This window comes from Euprymna scolopes, chromosome 34 (genome assembly GCF_053919585.1).
Source record: "Euprymna scolopes isolate OS-2025 chromosome 34, ASM5391958v1, whole genome shotgun sequence".
In the NCBI taxonomy this organism is placed as follows: domain Eukaryota; kingdom Metazoa; phylum Mollusca; class Cephalopoda; order Sepiida; family Sepiolidae; genus Euprymna; species Euprymna scolopes.
Window position 1 is genome coordinate 18,146,025 of NC_136515.1, and position 20,035 is coordinate 18,166,059.

At 34.9% G+C, this 20,035-nt stretch overlaps 1 protein-coding gene across 12 annotated transcripts in view; it reads left to right on the forward strand.

Moving 5' to 3' along the window:
• The window catches only part of LOC145259106 (protocadherin beta-11-like), a 1,732,684-nt gene that overhangs the window by 712,821 nt on the left and 999,828 nt on the right, over nt 1–20,035 (forward strand). The window contains exon 4 of one of the 12 annotated variants that reach the window (XR_013864126.1): nt 17,129–17,272. The exons of the other annotated variants lie outside the window; for them this stretch is intronic. The gene's annotated coding sequence lies outside the window, so the exon portion shown is untranslated. Of the gene's footprint in view, nt 1–17,128; nt 17,273–20,035 lie in introns of those variants that run through there. 12 annotated transcript variants of the gene reach the window in all.

The window sequence follows — 20,035 nt, forward strand, 5'->3', positions numbered from 1 at the left end:
ACCTGCACATCTATGAGGCGTAGAGGAATATGAAATACAAAAGCTATGTAGAAATAAACACCAGCTAAAAAGAATCTTGCTATATAAATCGGAGTCCATCTTTAAGGCTCTTTTTGAATCCAGTTAACGATGATTACTTCTGCTAGCATTTATATATATATATATATATATATATATATATATATATATATATATATATATATATATTTATATATATATATATATATTATTTTTTATCACTCGCCTGAGCACGACTTATGGAGGTCGAAAACTGCATACTGCACGTTTCTTTTGACACTCGAACAGAATATTCGGAAACAAAAAGAAAAAATTGATTGTTTTAGAAACAAACAAGAGTTGTTTCTACTCTTCAGTGAAACGTATATATATATATATATATATATATATATATATATATATATATATATATATATATATATATATATACTTAATTTACCACATAAAATTAATATACGAAAGTATAGATTTACGCGTTAACTTTAAAGTATTTACTTCAAAAGTGCTCAATACGTAGGTAGAGCTAGTTATAACGTCATAAAATGTATATGGCGATTAAGCTACAGTCCGATAAATGCATTCTCATTGGCTGAGAGGAAGGGCGCAGTGGGTACTAGAAAGCTGATTGGCTAACTAAAATTTCAATAGGAGATGCGCATATAAAAACGACAAACAACCACAGAATTCGCGCATAAGCCTGAATAATCCTAGAGTGGATGAAACGCGGAATATACAGTGTAGCTTAATCGCCATATCGATTTTATAACTTACTATATATATATATATATATATATATATATATATATATATATATATATATGATGCAAAGACACGTTCACTTATATATATATATAAGTAGACGTGTCTTTGTGTCTGTGTGCCTGTCTGTTTGTCTGTCTGTGTGCCTGTGTACATTTCCCTACGCAATAACTCTGTCAATTTTTAGTCTACAGACTGGAAATTTGATATACCGGGTACTGAGATTTGGGAAAATCGATATGATCGGTTTTCGGCCAGAAATTTCGTTGTTAAAGAGTCAAAGTTCAACGATTTCACCTTTGAGAATTCTACAAAACTCCTCCGACAATTTCGGGTCTAAACACTTGAAATTTTAGATATAGGTTCCTTGGACATGGATCTAACTTAATAACTTAATTGGAGCTCAAATCAATAAATTTTAAGGGGTCATAATAGGGGTGAAAGTTAAAAAAAATTGACCGTTTTTTTCTAGCCGAATGCTAGTATACTATAAAGCTGAACGTCTGTGTGTATCACCAATAGGCTCCTATATGGTTGACTATTATAGAACACTGATCACATATAATGATAGAAGATGTATTGAAACACAGGAATGGGTATGTTTGATCTGGCATAATGATGAATCATTAAAATTGTGGGGTCTGCATTCGCGCCTGGTCCACAAAGTATGGAAATAAAAAAATTTTAAATTTAAAAAAGTTTACAAGTGTTTTTGATATAGATGTACATAAGAATTCTTTGATAAGTATGTTTTAACTTAAATAGGGATGGTATAATAAAATTTTGGGGTTTGCGTTCGCGCCTGGCCTCCATAGAATGGAAATAGGCACAAACTTTAATAAAAACTTTTCATATCTATCTGCGTAAGTATACTTTGATAATTATGTTTCAGCTTGAAGAAATATGGTATAACAAAATTATGGAGTTTTCGTTCGCGCCTGACCTCCATAGAATGGAAATATGTTACAAAGTTTAACAAGGTGTTTTTAATATAGATCCACAGAATATTGTGATAAGTGTTTCAGTGTGAACAGGTATGGTTTTATAAATTATGGGTTTTATCTATTTTATTTTTACTTTCATCATATTTTACTTTGGTTTTGATACCCCCAAATTCGAAGCTATCTCTTTTCATAACCTATCATACTTTCATAAATCAGAGTCCATTTTCTGTAGGCTGTTTTTGAACCGAGTCAACGACGGGTACTTTTGCTAGTATATATATATATATATATATATATATATATATATATATATATATATATATATTTATTTATTTTCACCCCAAACAAGGCACATTGCCTCTTTGGCGTAGGGGGCTATTATCAGGGGAAACAACTACTGGTGTATTATGTAGGGATTTGGGCAGCAAGATGTTGGTTCACGTTGCACTTGAACTTCTGCATGTAAGTACTGTTGGGGGAAGCAGAAACCTGGAATGGAATTCCAAAGTCTAGCGGTTCTGGGGAAGAAACTACTGGAGTAGAAATATCTTTTACATCTAGGGATCTCTACAGTGTGGGGGTGGTATTTTGCAGCTTTTCGGGTCTGTCGAGGGTGTTCACGTCGTGGGGGCACAAGTGCTTGCAGTTCGTCAGAGCATTCACCATTAAAATACTTGTAGAACAGGCAGAGGGATGCAACGTTTCGTCGATGGCACAGAGGCTGAAGCTTAGATGCCAGTTTAGGGCCTATCAGATTTGCGACTCTCTTTTGAACCCTGTCAAGGAGCGAGAGACTAGTAGCCGATGCACCAGCCCAAATATGACAGCAATACTCCATACATGGGTGAATGGTTGCCTTATAGAGGTACATGATACTTTCGGGTGTTAGTACTTTTCTAGCACGGTAGAGAGAGCCAACCTTCCTTGCAGCGACCCTGGCAATGCCCTCGATGTAATTGTTCCAACTCATGTTTCCTGTGAACGTTAGGCCAGGAAGCTTGAAAGACGTACTCTCAGATAAAGAATCGTTGGCCATTGCTATAGGTGGTAGAGAAGGTATCTTGTAATTATTGAATGAAACCAGTTTAGTCTTGGTGGCATTGAACGTGACCATCCATCTTTGTCCCCATTCCACTACTGATTGGAGGTCATCCTCTAGTGTTTCTGCCATTACTTTGCCATATATATATATATATATATATATATATATATATATATATATATATATATACGTAAACGCGTCTGTGTGTCTGTGTACATTTCCCCAGGCAATAATTCTGTCAACTTTTAGTCTACAGATGCGAAATTCGATATACAGGGTACTGAGATTTGGGAAAATATATGTGATCGGTTTTCGACCAGAAATTTCGCTGTTCAGGAGTCAAAGTTCACCGATTTGACCTTTGAGAACTCTACCAAACTCCTTCGACAATTTTGGGTCTAAACACTTGGGATTTTAGATATAGGTTCCTTGGACATGGATCTAATTTAATAACCTTATTTGATTCTAAAACAAATAAATGTTAAGGGGTCATAATAGGGTCAAAATTAAAAAAAAAACTGACCTTTTTTATTTTGCTCAGCATACACCTCAAAACACCCGGGTACCCATGCTAGTATATATATATCTACTAGCAGGCTGTCCGGAATTGCCCGACCGTAAAAATACGCTTAAATATGATATTTTGATTAATGCAAATTTCGTATGTATCATTATATTATATTGGACTAAATATATAGTAATGATTTAAAAAGTTAGAAAAAAATGCCTCGTGCGCCACCACCAAAAATCGAAACAAGAATATTTAGCTTACGTATAATATATATTACGTATAATATATATACGCCTTTTTCCATGTCTCTAAATAGATATGAAAATGCAAAATCAACAAACTACTTTCTGATGGACTTCATGTTGTCTAATGGACCTGGATTTGTTCGCTTTTCTGTCATTTATAAATGGAATATAATCAGTTTTGATGTTCCCGTAAAATTCCTGGATTTTATCCAAATCTAAATTTATCCGTTTACAGCAATGGCCAGTTTATGTTGCCTCTTTAGTTTGGTATATATTTGGACGTAGACGATTATATGTAAGCTAGAATGGCTACCCGGCGTTGTCCGGGTATCATGTAAAAACGAAAACCAATGAGGAATAATAAAATGACAATTATATAAAAAAAAAAACATAAAAAAAAAACAGAGAAAAAAATTCATATTCCATCCTCTTCGCGTCAAACATAAACAAAAGTTTCCTCATAAGAACTATTCTCATAAGAACCCGTCTTGCTCCCCCCACTTCAAACAACTGCCCGTTCTTCCTCAATTCATATGAACATAGTATGTTTCTTTCCAAGAAATCCTCGTCTGTCGGACACATTGAGAAAATGGACCCTTCTAATGCTCCAGAATATATCTTCCTCCTGGCGGTATCCTTGACCTGCAAAGCACCCAAATACACCCCAAGAGGGAGTACGGCTGTCACATCTAAGGAGGTGCTGCTCATAGCACCCTTTCCTTCCTTTATATAGAAAAAAAATGCACTTTCGTATTATTTGGATTCAGTGGACTACTGTGAGAACAGTAGTCCACTGAATCCAAATAATACGAATAACCAATCCTTATCTCAAAAATTCAGAAACGTGAAAACGCACTTTGAAATCTAGTGGGCGATATCCGCATTGCTAATCTTTCTCCACTGCATCATGATTTTCATGTCAGCTGCTCGACTAAGTTACAATCTATGGTCCCCTCCTGTAAAATATTCATAGGAAATACACGTCCAGCTAGAACCATTGTCAATAATTTTCCTTTCTCTCTCTCTCTCTCTCTCTCTCTCTCTCTCTCTCTCTCTCTCTCTCTCTCTCTCTCTCTCTACTTAACACTAAAAGGAACTTCCATGAGCAAAGTTTCTTTCCAAGAACTGCTCGTCTGTGGAGCACTATACTGTGGGACTGCTTCCCAGCTGACTGCAACATGGTTGTTTTCCAATCCACTTGTAATGTTTTTATCGGTCAAATCAATGACTTTTATCCTCAATTATTTTAGACGCAGCTTTCGTGTTTCATTCGATCTTTTTTTTTTTTTTTGCAGACACTCTCAATTGTTTTCCTTTTTTAATATCTGTACATGAAACGAAATGAAATATCCATTAGCAAAGTTTCTTCCCAAGAACAATCTGTCCTTGGATTTCAATATTGCCGGGCTATCTTCAGCTTACTGCAACATTGTCGTATTCAAGTCCAATGTGAACAAATATTTTTTTAGCAATCTCATTTAAATACTCAAATTCTGCCAAACTTCTACCATAATTACCAATAATCAGTGTGTGGCCTCACCGTCCACCTGAAAAAGTCATTAACTCTTATCCTCAAGTAACTTTTTGGCCTTGATAAGTAGCGACACCCGAGTAAAATAAAAAATCTCTCCACACAAGGCATATCGTAAGGAGCTACATAAACTACTACTTAAATGTCAAAACCTGTTTTGTTTTTTTTTACAAGGGAGTCATTACTTATCAAGGCTTGACAGCCACTCGAGGATAAGGCTGAATGAGGATACAGTGGTCACTGAGACAACAGTTTAGTGATTTTTAGCGGTGAAAGTTGGTTAGAATTTGGTTAGTTTAGGGGGAATACACCGAAAACTTGTTTACATCGGACTTGAAAACGAGCGTGTTGTAGCCAATAATAACTGTTAGATACTGACACATAAAACAGCAATTTCCCCACCTCTGTCAGAAAAAAAAATGATGGCAAAACATGGGAAGCAAGAGTTATGCGAATGCTGAACATAAATCCAAGATCCACAGGATTGATTTCCAGTAGACTACCACAGATTACCGCAGGATGGTAAACACAACCCTCTTTCTACATATATTTATGCATGCGTATATATACTTGTTTAAAAAATTTTACCTACCAAACTCCTCTGTCAGTTTTTAGTCTACAGACATGAAACTTAATATGTAAGGTATTCGAATCAATGCGAAACTTTATATTTGAGTTTTAGTCGGGGGAAATCTGCGCAAAAGTTTTAATTTTTAGCCTTGCAGCAAACATGTCTTCATGGCTCAGGCATTAACGTCTAAGCACAAAGTAAATCGTAAGCTAAACATCGTTGTTTCGATTCTTGGTGGTGGCGCAAAAGGCATTTTTTTTTCAACTTTTTAAATCATTACTATATATTTGGTCCAATAATACATACGAAATCTGCATTAATCAAAATATCATATTTAAGCGTATTTTTACGGCCGGGCAATTCCAGGCAGCCTGCTAGTAGATAGATAGATAGATAGATAGATAGATAGATAGACCAACATAATTAGCAGCATTTTACTGTATTTTGTGATCAGGAGCTGGGGACCGCTTGAAACATTGAAAAATAAAATATTAAATATAAAACAAAAACATCGTTTTAATGTTACATAACCATTCCCATCACCTTCAAATTACTATTCGAGAAGCATTCGTGGAATAATATATAACTTACCATTATATATATATATATATACATATATATATATATATATATATATATATACATATATATATATATACATATATATATATATATATATATATAAATAAATATATATATAAAATATATATAGTAAGTTATAAAATATATATGGCGATTAAGCTACACTGAATATTCCGCGTTTCATCCACTTTAGGACTCCTCAGGCTTATGCGCATATATATATATATATATATATATATATATATATATATATATATATATATATATATATATATATATATATATATATATATATATATATATATATATATATGCATATTTAAATCCAACGTTATTTCTCGCGGTTAATGGTAGCCGATTGGATGCTGTTTAGCCAGAGATGGCTCGTATTGCCGGGTTCAAATCTATCGACTGATGTTAATCGTGACACCCTACACTGAAGATTCCCGAAAGAATGAAACACAAGTGTCTGTAGGTATTTAATTATTATAGTAAATAATTATATATATATATATATATATATATATATATATATATATATATATATATATGAGGGTTTTCTTCATTTTTACAAAATTACTGGATTCGTCGTTAAATAACATGAAAAGGATTGGTGTGCCGTAAAATAAAACAACCAAACCAAACTATTTTCCATAGTTTACGTAACCAATGAAGTGTAACGATGTCAATACAAGAGTGCTCCAAAGAAGAAGAGCAGAGTATACTTTTTTATTTTTTACATAAACAGTAATAGGTTTCTACACAGTCATTAGTATGTTTCGGTCAGCTAGCTAGTAGTAACTAAAGACCTCTTCAGGCGATACTGCTTACACAAAGTGTAGTTCGAGATTGCACTATCCTTGTTTCACAATCGATTTCTTACACAGGCACTATTACAGGGGTTTTCCATTGTCTCTCGTGAATAATCGAATGTTCTGCCTTTCTTTCTTTCCGCCCCTCTCTCTCTCTCTCTCTCTCTCTCTCTCTCTCTCCTTCTTTCTCGTACTTGTTCTTAATAACTCATCTAATTTTGGTCAGAGGTGTTTTGGGATTGTTTCTTCTCTTTCGGGCGATAATTATACATTCTCTTAAAAAAATAAAACAAAAAAACAAAAATGGTTTGCGTGATAAATTTGCTTCATTTCGGTATCTTGATTAGATCACTGATATTTTTTTACAAAGCCTCTCAGGATGGGCCGCACAAAGGAATCAGATGAAATAAAAAGGCATTTCGGCACGCCATTATAGATCTCACTCACTCAAAATGGGAGTTGCCTCTTTACGGTGAATATTCAAATTTATTAAAAGTGAAAGGGTAACATTTTTGCCACTTCTTGTGAATGACTGCAAACCTCGAGATTCAACTTTTCACTCTTAATCGAGTGATAGTCCGATCACGGCACAATCATATTGACATGCCGTTTCTCGTCAGATCGCTGAAGTTAAGCAACATCAAGCCTGGCCAGTACCAGATGAGTAACCATTTGAGAAGGCGATGCACTGTATGTATCGCGAGGTAAAATACCAGGTTGAGAAACTGGCATGGTCTATCCTTCTCTCGAGGGTAAATGGACTTCTCTGAAGCCGTGGTAGGCAACCCATCTAGTGATGGCCTCACGATAAAGAAATAACCTTTGGTAGCCCTGGCGAAGCGTCAAGTATTCAGCTACAGACAAGATTTGAATTACACTACAAACTCGTGTAGTGAGTTCAGTCACGGCTGCGGCCGCATATTGCATTACAATAGTCCAATTCAATAGAAAGGGTAGATAATCTGTATTATTTAGCCTAGGTCGATCAGGACCCCATGACACTCGTCTTCATTATCTATTATATAAATCTCACCTGTCTGTTTGAATGTATGTATGTATGCAGGTATGTATGTATGTATGTATGTACGTACGTATGTCTGCCTAAAACTTTCAACAGAAACGACGGATTTTCACGAAATCGATATCGTTTTGAAACTCAATCCTTTGGACGACAAATATCGAAAAAAATAACTAAAGACATTAATTCCTTTAACCTCAAATGGGCACTTTTATACAATGAGGGTTCTTTTTTTTTTGTTGTTTGTTTGTTTGTTTTTTTTTTGTTTTGTTTTTTGCGTCGCCATTTTTGCAAGTCATCGGCTATCGATTGGAATGATTTTACTAATTTCAACGTTCCGAACTTCCGGTCGCATCATGGAGTAGGGCTAAGACGTCCTGTTTTCTTTCACTTTCTTTTTCGCCAGCATGTCACGGGTTCGAGCCTGCCTGTTCACTACCACTTTTTTTTTTCTCAAGACACACCTCATACACCCGGGCACACAATAATAATAATAATAATAATAATTATGATGATGATGAGTATGATTATGATGATGATGACGACGACGACGACGATGATGATAATAATAATAATAATAATAATAAAATTATAGTAATAATAATAATAAAATTATAATAATAATAACAATAAAATTAACAATAACAATAATAATAACAATAATAATAACAATGACAATAATAATAATAATAACAATAACAATAATAATAATAATAATAATAAAGATAATAACAACAATAATGATAACAACAATAATAAGTATATTAATAATAATAAAAATAATAATAACAATAATAACAATAATAACAGCAATAATGATAACAACAATAATAAGTATAACAATAATAATAATAATAATAATAATAAAATTATAATAATAATAATAAAATAATAATAATAATAACAATAATAAAATTAACAATAACAATAATAATAACAATAACAATAATAATAATAATAATAATAACAATAACAATAATTATAATAACAATAATTATAACAATAACAACAACAATAATAATAATAACAATAATAACAACAATAATGATAACAACAATAATAAGTATAATAATAATAACAATAATAATAACAATAATAATAACAATAATAACAATAATAACAGCAATAATGATAATAATAATAATAATAAAACTTATTGGAAACCGAGTTTCTATTCGAAGCAAGGGAAATTTTGGGAGATCTCTTTAAGATTCCCCATTTCACGTCTTTTAAAGTAAAACATTTTCCCCTGTGTCGATTCATATAAACTTAGATTTGTGCATTTAAATTATATATTTGCGTGTGCAGGATACACGCCTAAACTAATTAATCGACCGTTATAAATATTTTGAATACAACTGTTAGGAGTAAGCGGTCGCAATGTCAGATATATTTAGTTTAATTTAGTTTCTCTCCTTATCACCTCGAACAAGTCCTATTGCCACTTGGACATTATGGACTATAACTTGGTATGCTGTCTAACAGAGGAGTTGAGCAGCAAGATATTTGTTTACATTACATTTAAACTTCTGCATGTAAGTACAGTCAGGAAAGCAAAAAAAAAACAGCAATCGGATTCCAAAGTCTAGCAGCAGAGGTAATAAACTATTCGAGTAGAATGATTCCTGGCAGCTAAATATCTCTCCACTGAAGGGGTGAGATTTTGCTGCTTATTTGATTTGTCGGGATTATATTAATTTGAAAGTGGACATAATAAACGTCAAATAGTTTCAAACCTCGGGATTCAACTTTTCACTCTTAATCGATTGATTGTTCAATTCAATAGAAAGAGTAGATAGTCCATATATTAATAGGATAGCGTGTGTTATAATATATTAATATCATAACGTCTCCATTTACGCTGAACATCTACAGAATGCCAACATCAATATTTTACATATGAATTAATTCCCTGTGGAAAGTCCACGGGTTCTGCTTGTCTATATTATTTAGCTTAAGTCAATTAGGATTTTAGCCTCTGTTATTAATATCGTCACTTGGACTTGGTATTTTGTCTTACAGAGGATTTTTAAGAGTTGAGCAGCAAGATATTTTTTCATATTACATTTAAACTTCTGTCAGTCAGGAATTCAGGGAGCAGGAAGGGAATTTCAAAGTGTAGCAGTCAGAGGGAATAAACTTTCCTATGTTTTGTCTACTTTGCGACTGAGGTTACAACGTGTTAAATAACGTTACACATGGAAATCGCTCGAGACAAGGCATGAAATCACTTTATGTAAGAAGCTACTGTGTTTTTATGAAAGTGTTATATAAATAGATTCCAATACAGAAATAGCAATTCTTCTCCCTTTGTCAGTAATATCACTCATGAGGACTAAAGTGAAGCGAGCGTTGTGAGACTGTCGAAATTAACCCCAAGGTCCACTTTTTCCGGTCCTGGATATGACCTTAAACTATATCCGATGGTGAGGCCCCAGCTTGCAGGTCTTAGGGAGTGTGGAGCAACCCTTTAATTCCCATTGCTCCCAGGTCCATCTGACCCGGAGTGGTAGCACCTGTTAGGGTCCCAACTATGGGTTAAATAGAATATGACTTAAAAAACAAATATACTGTATTAAAAATCGTTCTTCAAAATCACCAGATTCGGCATTAAATAACCTGAAAAGGGTTGATATGCCGTAAAACAACCAACCAACCACTTTTTGCTCTCTTCAGAAATAGAAATAGTAAATCATAAATTACAGATGAATAACGTGGTTGCTGGATGCAGAAATCGAAATCGTAACCTTGAGATTTCAGCCTGGCCTTCTTTCATCTCACCTATTTAGAGTTTCTGCCGAACTGAGGTACACACCTTGAGTATTACCTAGGAGGTCCCAAACCTTGCCACCTAGCTTTCACGTGGGGTAAGTTTATCCGCTTGCTGCTTGAAGCGCCCCAATCGGGGAATGCCGACAGAGATGCCCGGGCAATTTTTGCTATGCAAGAGTACCCCTCCTTTAGGGGAGTTTGCTTGACATCTCCACTTTCCCGACCTTGTGTCACATCTTGCTGAGATGGGCAGCAAGCTTAAAATATTACAAAAAGTTTTGCTGTTTTCATCTCTCGATGTCCGACTCCTCATCTGTATCACTTTTGGCTACGAAATGGAAGTGTTTCTACGGAATGAACTGGACTCGAACACAGAACACCCAGGTTATCAGTTTGAGTTGTTAACTACTTAGCCACTGCCACAGTGCTGTTGTTGTTGATGATGATGATGATGATGATGATGATGATGATGATGATGATGAACATCTTCACCTTTTTCTGAATTGAAGAAATTTGGTTTTGTTTTCTCATAATTTAGGAAGAGTTAATGTTTTTTTGTTTGTTTTCGTTTGAATATTGAAGGTAAAAAAGAATCCTGAACCAAATATAAGCTGTGCTCTGTCGAACATCCGGGCTAAGAAAGTGCGATGGGGGACGGGGAGTATGGAAAGGAAATGTGGGGAGGGTCAGGTCAGGTCTGAAATCCTTACTCGTTATTGATGAAGGTGTCTCGACTCTGACAGATAATGGATTGCGGTGCTTCTTCTGACTTTGGCAAAATCGAAACCAGTAGGTCAATGGTTTCCAGGAAGTTTTACCAAACAGAAAAAAGAACCACCATCCCAGCTTCTCATCTTTATCCGTGTTCTCCCTTCGTCCGATTCCTCATCTTTCTTTATCACTTTTTGGTTAACTCTGTGTTAATAAACTCATGGGGAAATATCACGTGCATGTGTGGATGTGTGTCTCGTGTCAGCGTAACTTTGATAATCACACGTTGAAATTCATTTTTTAGTTTTTATTACTCTTTTTCATCCCCAAAAAAAGGGATATTGCCACATGGAAGTTAAGAGACTACTATTTGGGATTGTGTCTATCAAGGGGCTGTGGGGAGTTGAGCCGCGAGATGTCTGTTTATATTACAATCAATCGTTAGTAGGTTAATATAGTCAGGGAAGCGAGAAACAGGGAGGGAATTCCAAAATTTTGCAATTGGAATGTAAGAGGCCACTATTTATGATCGGGTCTAACAGAGGACTGTAGGGAGTTGAGCATCGAGATGACTGTTAACATAACATTTAAACTTCAACAAGTGAATATAGTCACAGAAGCAGAAAATAGGGAGGGAATTCCAAAGTCTAGCAGTACAAGGAAAGAAATTATCAAAGTAGAAGACTATCCGGCATCTACAGACTCCTACAGCAAAGGGATGTAATTTTCCTGTTTGTCGTGTTAGTCAGGAGTATGTGGGCTAAGGGGGCATAAGTACTGTGAATTCATCACCGCACATTTCATTTAAGTACTTATAAAACAGGCAGAGGCATGCAACATTGTGGCGATGGGACAGTGGGTGGAGCTTGACCGATAGTGAGTTTGATAATGATTATCATCATCATTACCATCATTATCATCATTTCTTATCATACCAATACTGGATCCATCGTTAAGCATCAACTTCATCAAAGATTGGTCAGTGCAAGTTGGTCCATTACTACAGTCACTGATGATGCGATCCATTGTTTTGAATTGAAATACATGGCACAGTGGTTAGAATACTTGGAAAATAAATTATAAAAGTGATATCTTCCTGAAGGTTGGAGGTTCAATTCTCAGTGTGGGTGACCGAAAAATACAATTGCAAATTACTTTGAACCTCTATCCAGTCATGGCTGATGGAACAAGAGCATGCGACCCACATGAAGTAAATAAAGGGTTCTGTTCGAAATTCTGTCCAAATTCTTGAGTCCAACTGAAACATTCCCAAGTTCAACGTGATATATCTGAAGAAGGTCTGAAATTACATCGACCGAAACGTTGTAAAAATTACACTCAAGATGAGAACAGTAGTCTGATGAATCCAAATAATACGAATAACCAATCCTCATCTCAAAAATTAAGAAATGAAAGGTTTTCCATTGGGTAATCGATCTGTACAATTGTAAAAGTCTGCAGACGGAGAGCAAATTGCTTCTCATGTTTTTTTTGTTTTTTTTACAGGGGGGGGTCATCGCTTATCAAGGCCCAGAGGCCACTCGAGGATAAGGGTTAATTGGCATATATTAGTCATTGTGATTTTAGCGTAGTAAACATTATTGGAAATTTTGTAAATTGGATTACTTAGGGGGACGGTTCACAAAGAACTTGTTTACGTTGGACTTGAAGATAATCAGATTTTAGTCAGCTGGAAAACAGGCAAACGGAATAGAGTTCCACAGGCGAGCAGTTCTAAGAAAGAAGCCCTGTTGATGGAATCTACGTTTAGGTGTAGGCATGGATAAAGAGTGTGGGTAATTGTTGATAGTGGTTCTGGTAAGACAAGTATTTTTCGTGAAAGTCTGGCGAGGGGGGACTAGAGATCGAAGTTCAGACGATCACCTGCCATGAAAATAATGATAAAGCAGGGAAAGGCTCGCAACGTCTCTTCTGTGGGAAAGAGGTTGCAGGGAAGAGAAAAGGGCATCCCCCACTAAGCTACAAAGTCTATTTTGAACTCTGTCAAGACAGAATAAGCTGCTTCTAGCTAGTACTCCATCGTTGGCCGAACCTGGCTTTTATATAAGTAGAGAAAATTGCATCAGCAGTGAGATATCTGCTGGAGCGGTAGAAGGATCCCACCATCTTTCCAGCGACTTTGGCAATTGATTTGATATACGTGTTCCATATATGATCAGGAGTAAAGTTCAAGCCCGGAAGCTTATCAAAACATGAAGCCTCCCCAAGACGAGAGCCATTCATTTCGATTGATGCCAGATGGCGATCAGAGCATTGATGATGTAAAGATAGAAGCTTGGTTTTATATGCATTAAAAGTAACCAGCCACTTCTTTCCTCATTGTACCATGTGCCCAAGATCAGACGAGAGAGAGAGAGAGAGAGTCAGAGAGAACTTGGTCATTTACAGTCTTCGAAGTGCTTCCATATATGGTAGTATCGTCAGCATAAATGTCTACGAATGATCTAAGGATGTGGTCTGGAAGATCATTGATGTAGATCAGGAAGAATGTTGGACCCAGGATTGACCCCTGAGGGACTCCAGCATTAATACTGAGGACCTCTGATTTCTGCCCATCAACCACTACTCTTAAGAACCTATCAGAGAGAAATGATTTAATAGTTGAGAAGACATTTCCAGCTATACCATGACTGCAGATCTTGTGGACACAAAAAATAATATGCGAGAAAGCTGAAAGATTCAATATTTTTATTGAGAAATTCTGGTTTCTGATTGGTCAGTTCCTATCGTCAGTGTCTATAAGTTGAACCTTCCACCTTTCTGTAATCATACCCTCATTATAAGTAGAGATGGTCTCCTTACTGCTTCAGCAGCTTGGAGACTGGGTATAGTACTCGTCAAGGATCCATTCTTGACACTCAGCCCCACAGGTTCGGGGCTGGGAACCAGCTCTGCACCTGTCAGTACGCCGCTTGGGTATCACTCAGGAGGTCCACCATCCAAGGCCTTGCCACCCGGCTTTCGGGTGGAGCAAGTTTTTTGCTTGTAGTCTCAAACAACAAGCAATTTGCCGATGGGGATGGCCAGACAATTTTTTTTTAGGCAAGAGTGTCCCTCCTTTAGGTCAGCTTGGTTGTGGTGTTAGTGTTGGTGGTGGTGGTGGTGTTGGTAGTGGTGTTAGTGGTGGCGCGTGTGTTGATAGTGTTGTTGTTGGTCATACTGTTGGTGGTGGTGATGGTGTTGGTGTTGGTGGTGGTGGTGGTGATGCTGTTGGTGTTGGCGTTGGTGTTGGTGGTATTGGTGGTGTTGATGGTGGTAATGGTGGTGGAGGTGGTGATGTTGTGATGTTCGTGTTGGTGGTGGTGGTGGTGGTGGTTTTGGTGGTGATGCTGTTGGTGGTGGTGTTCGTGATGTTGCTGGTGGTGATAGTGGTGGTAGTATTGGTGGTGGTGGTGGTGGTGGTGGTGGTGCTGCTGCTGCTGCTGCTGCTGCTGCTGTTCTTATTGGTAGTGGTGAATATTATTTATTCATTTTGTACGATTCAGCATTTCCTCAATATTTTTCTAGTTTTAATTTTTTTTCTTGAAAGACATCAGGTAGTTACGAGAGGGACCATTGAAGATTACCAGCATCCTTAAATGAAACCACTATCAATAATTTCCCCAACTCTTTATCTGTGCCTTTGAACAAAAAAATATTTAAATGAGAGTGTTTTTACGGATCAAACTGGACTCGAACATGTCACACTCAGGTTATCAGTTTGTGTCGTTAACCATTTAGCCATTGCCATGTTGATGTTGCTGCGGTTGTGTTGTTGTTGAGCATCATTCATTGTAAATGAATGAATGATGATTTTTTGCTGGCATTCGTTTCCCTGATATCTTTTTGTTAGAATTCTTTCTAAAAAGACATCAACTAATTATGGAAGGGACTATGTGAAGGTTGCCAACATTTTTAATTGAAAATATTTCTGAGGAACGAACTGGATTCGAACTTGGACAACCCAGGTTATCAATTCGTGTCGTTAACCACTTTGCCACCATTATCATCATGGCGAAACTCTAACCTTACATGGAATTTCCAATACTAACCTTATTTTATTCAAAGCAAATTTATTAGAAAATTGGTTTTATATCAAATCCAAAATTATTTGATTTTAAAGGATCCTATTTAATATTACACTTTAAAGGGTCCAATTTAATATTCCAATTTAAAGAGTCCAATTTAATATTCCAATTTAAAGAGTCCAATTTAATATTCCAATTTAAATAGTTCAATTTAATATTCCAATTTAAAGAGTCCAATTTAATATTCCAATTTAAAGAGTTCAATTTAATATTCCAATTTAAATAGTTCAATTTAATATTCCAATTTTAAGAGTTCAATTTAATATTCCAATTTAAAAAGTCCAATCTAATATTCCAATTTAAAGAGTCCAATTTAATATTCCAATTTAAAGAGTTCAATTTAAATTGTGATTTTGGATTTGTTTGTTAATTTATTTTCTAACAGAATTTTAATATTTGCATTTTAAAATTTAAACAATTCTATATAAAATAATTTAATTCAGAAGTTAACTCCAACAGAATGCATTTTAGTTTTTTACATGCTCTTTTTAACTTTGCTCGTATGCTAGAAAAATGACCAGTTTCTTCTCTCCTGAATTTGTCACGTAAACATTCTTTTTTATACCAAATCCAAACTTATTTGATTTTACATGGTCCAGTTTATAGTCCAATTTAAAGCGTCCAATTTAAAGTGTCCAATTAAAAAGGTCAAATTTAAGGAGTAAAATTTAATGTGTCCACTTTAAAGTGTCCAATTTAAAGAGTCCAATTTAAAGGGTCCAGTTTAAAACGTCTCATTTAAAGAATTCAATTTAATGTGTCCAATTTAATGAATCTAATTTAAAGGGTCTAATTTCAAGGGTCCAATTTAAATAGTTTGATTTAAAAGATCCAATTTAAATGGCTTCATTTAAAGAATCCAATTTAAGTAGCTTCATTTAAAGTGTCCAATTTAAATAGTTTGTTTCAAAGTGTCTAATTTAAAGAGCCCAATTTAAGTTGTCACTTCATTTAAAGTGCCAAATTGAAATAGTTCGATTTAAAGTGCCCAATTAAACGGGCTTCATTTAAAGTGCCCAATATTAATGGCTTCATTTAAAGGGTCCAATTTAAATGGCTTCATTCAAAAGGTCCAATTTAACTGGGTTCATTTAAATGGTTCAATTTAAGTGGCTTCGTTTGACGGGTCCAATTTTATTTGCGGTGTTTGATTTGTCTGTTAAAATTCATTTTTAATAGAAGTTGTATATTTACATGATAAAGCTTTCACAATCCTATTTTTAAATTAATTTTATTTTAAAAATAAATCTACTATAATTCATTTTTGTTTCTTTATGTGATTTTTCCCCCTTTGCTAGTACACTGGATGGGGAGCAAGCAACCAGTTTAATTCTCCCGGAATTTGTCACATCAATAATAATTAATTCATTTTACACTAAATTTAAACTTATTACATTTTAAAGGGCCCATTTAAATGGCCCAATTTCAATGATCCAATTTGAAATGTGATTTTAGAATTGTCTGTTTTGATTTTATTTTTTGTTTTGGACAATTCTGAAGTTTTCTTTTCTTTTTTTTTTCTAGGTGAGTTTGTTTTACGTCACTGATCACAGTTTGAAAGGTAAAACCGATTTTTATATCTATCTATCTATCTATCTATCTGTCTACCTATCTATCTATCTACCTATCTATCTGTCTATCTATCTATCTATCTATCTATCTATCTACAATTATATAAATGCAACTTTATCTGTGCGTGTGAGTTTGTTCCTTATAGACTCCGAAACGGCTAAATAGATTTTCTTTAAAATATTTAGAATTTTAGTGTATAAGTCTTGTCTCAGAATACCTCCGATAATTATCGATAATCGATAATCGAAACCGTTATGATAGAACACAGGGCGTGAAAATTCTACTGTGAATAAGTTCATAGCGTGTTTTTTTTTTTTTTTTTTTTGCATGACGTGGTCTGTATATATATGAATCGTATATATTTCTATATTTTTATTATTAAATATTATTTACGTGCATAATAGTTCACATTATGGACATGCATGTTTCTAGCTTTTGCCCGTCACCAGCATAGATTAGGATCGAACTCATGACACCAGTATCATCATTATATATATATATATATATATATATATATATATATATATATATATATATATATATATATATATTTTACTGTTTTGGGGGAAAGAATTCCAACAAAGGGCTTGATTACAAAGAAAAACTTTTTCGATATAAGAGCTTAATATTTATTTATTTAATTGTACAGAAGTTCAGAAAAACATTGGTACCGTCGGTTTCAAGCCCAACATAAAGGGAACCAGTTAATGGTAACACGTAAACATTGCTGACAAGAGCCAAATATCGTTTACGTGTTACCATTAACTTGTTCGCTTTATGTTGGGCTTGAAACCGACGGTACCAATTTTTTCTGAACTCATGTGCAATTAAATAAATAAATAACTATATTAGTTTTGGTTTCGATTTTAGCTAATGCCACTTAAGTCATATATATATATATATTAGTTTTGGTCTAACTACTATATATTTGATTCAATATAACAGTCGACAGATAATTGTATCTATAATAAAAATATATAATAACCATGAATTAAAATATCATATTTAAACATATCTTACATACGACCGGGCGATGCTTGGCGGACTTCTCGTATATATATATATATATATATATATATATATATATATATATATATATATATATATATATATATATATATATAATTATGTTTTTACTGTAATAGTTAAATACCTACAGACATTGGTGTTTCATCCTTTCGAGAAATATTCAGTGCAGGGTGTCACGATTAATACCAGTCAACAGATTTGAACTCAACAACACGAGCCATCTCTGGCTCGATTAGCAAAGACCGTATCCATTCGGCTATCATTAACCCCGTGAAATAACATTGAATTTAAACATTTTAATTTTAAATGTTCTTTACGTCAGTCAGATATATATATATATATATATATATATATATATATGTATGTATGTATATATATATATATACATATATATATATATATATATATATATATATATATATATATATATATATATATATATACCTTCCCCTATAAAGGATTGGAACAACTATTTAAACCTTTCCCTCTCCCTCTCTATCCATCTCTATCTCTTTTACTCTGCTCATTCAGTAAAAAGAGAAAAATCTGAATCATCCATTCACCACGTCACACTAGTGACTTCCTGTCTGTGACATGATTTTCCAGACACGTAGCGCTCACTTAACTTCTGATGGAAATTTTGGACTCTACTTAATTCTAATCTCACATGAAATTTCCCCATTTTAAACTACTTTTACACATTAGTTTCAAAACATTATTAAAAATGCGACCATCTCCCGAATACTATTTCCTACCAATTCAGGTTCACAGAAAATTTGGACACGGAGATGAGCGCAGCCATGATAATTATCCTTGGACGAAGGTCAAACACGTTCTGCCAAAAGCAAATGTAAAGATGAACTCACGAAGGACAAAGTTTACGACGAAGTCAAATTCTGTCGCATCAGAAAGAGGTTCGAAGCAAGAAGCGTGTGAGGTCACATTCCTATACTGACTTTCGCTCGCGGGCAAAATAACTAAGCAACTACAGACGTCCATTTACTTACGCTTAGCACTTCAGGGCATATCTACTCTCAATTTGCGCCTCTCTCTCTCTCTCTCTCTCTCTCTCTCTCTCTCTCTCTCTATCTCTCTCTCAACACCCACTATCGTACCTTCACATTGCGACATGGTTCCTATTCTCTAAGAGCTTTATTTAATAATTGCTAAGCACTTTATTTGTGATCAAGTCTTTCGAAAAAGAAATTCTCGCAGACTCTTCTTCATCTCTGGAAGTTTTCCGATAATGCATCGACAACCATTCCAGCCTCTAAAGGCCTAATTTACTGATGAGGCATTTATTTTCATTGTCTACTTAATAGACATCGACTAAAACATTGCGAAGGACGCGTGAAAGTCGAGGCGTGCCTTTTGTCGAACGCCGTCAAAATGTGCGGCTAATACGATTCGATTTGTAATGAGTCTGTCTGAAAGAGTCGGAATACCAACTGCATGTCCATTATACGTCAAACCGAGACAGGCTCTCAAGAGGCATGCGACTTACGTCGTAGAAATAGAGAGATTCTCAGTCGGAATTCCCTTCTAGTCGAGCCAAACAAATGCGTTATTTATTCCTGCATAGCACTCTATTTTCATAACGAAACTAGTTGAATACTCGTCCCACGACGGGTAAAATGAATTTCCGAAACAAAACAGTGCTGCGCCACTTTTACACCCCCTTACACAGATTTTTGTCTGTTTGTCAACTGTTTCACGAATGCGCATGCGCGAGTCGTTCATATGACCGATTACTAAATAAGTAATGTTGAAAACTCTTAAAGAGTCGTTTCAAGCTGGCCTAATGGTTATCGTACTTGACCCACTCCCTTT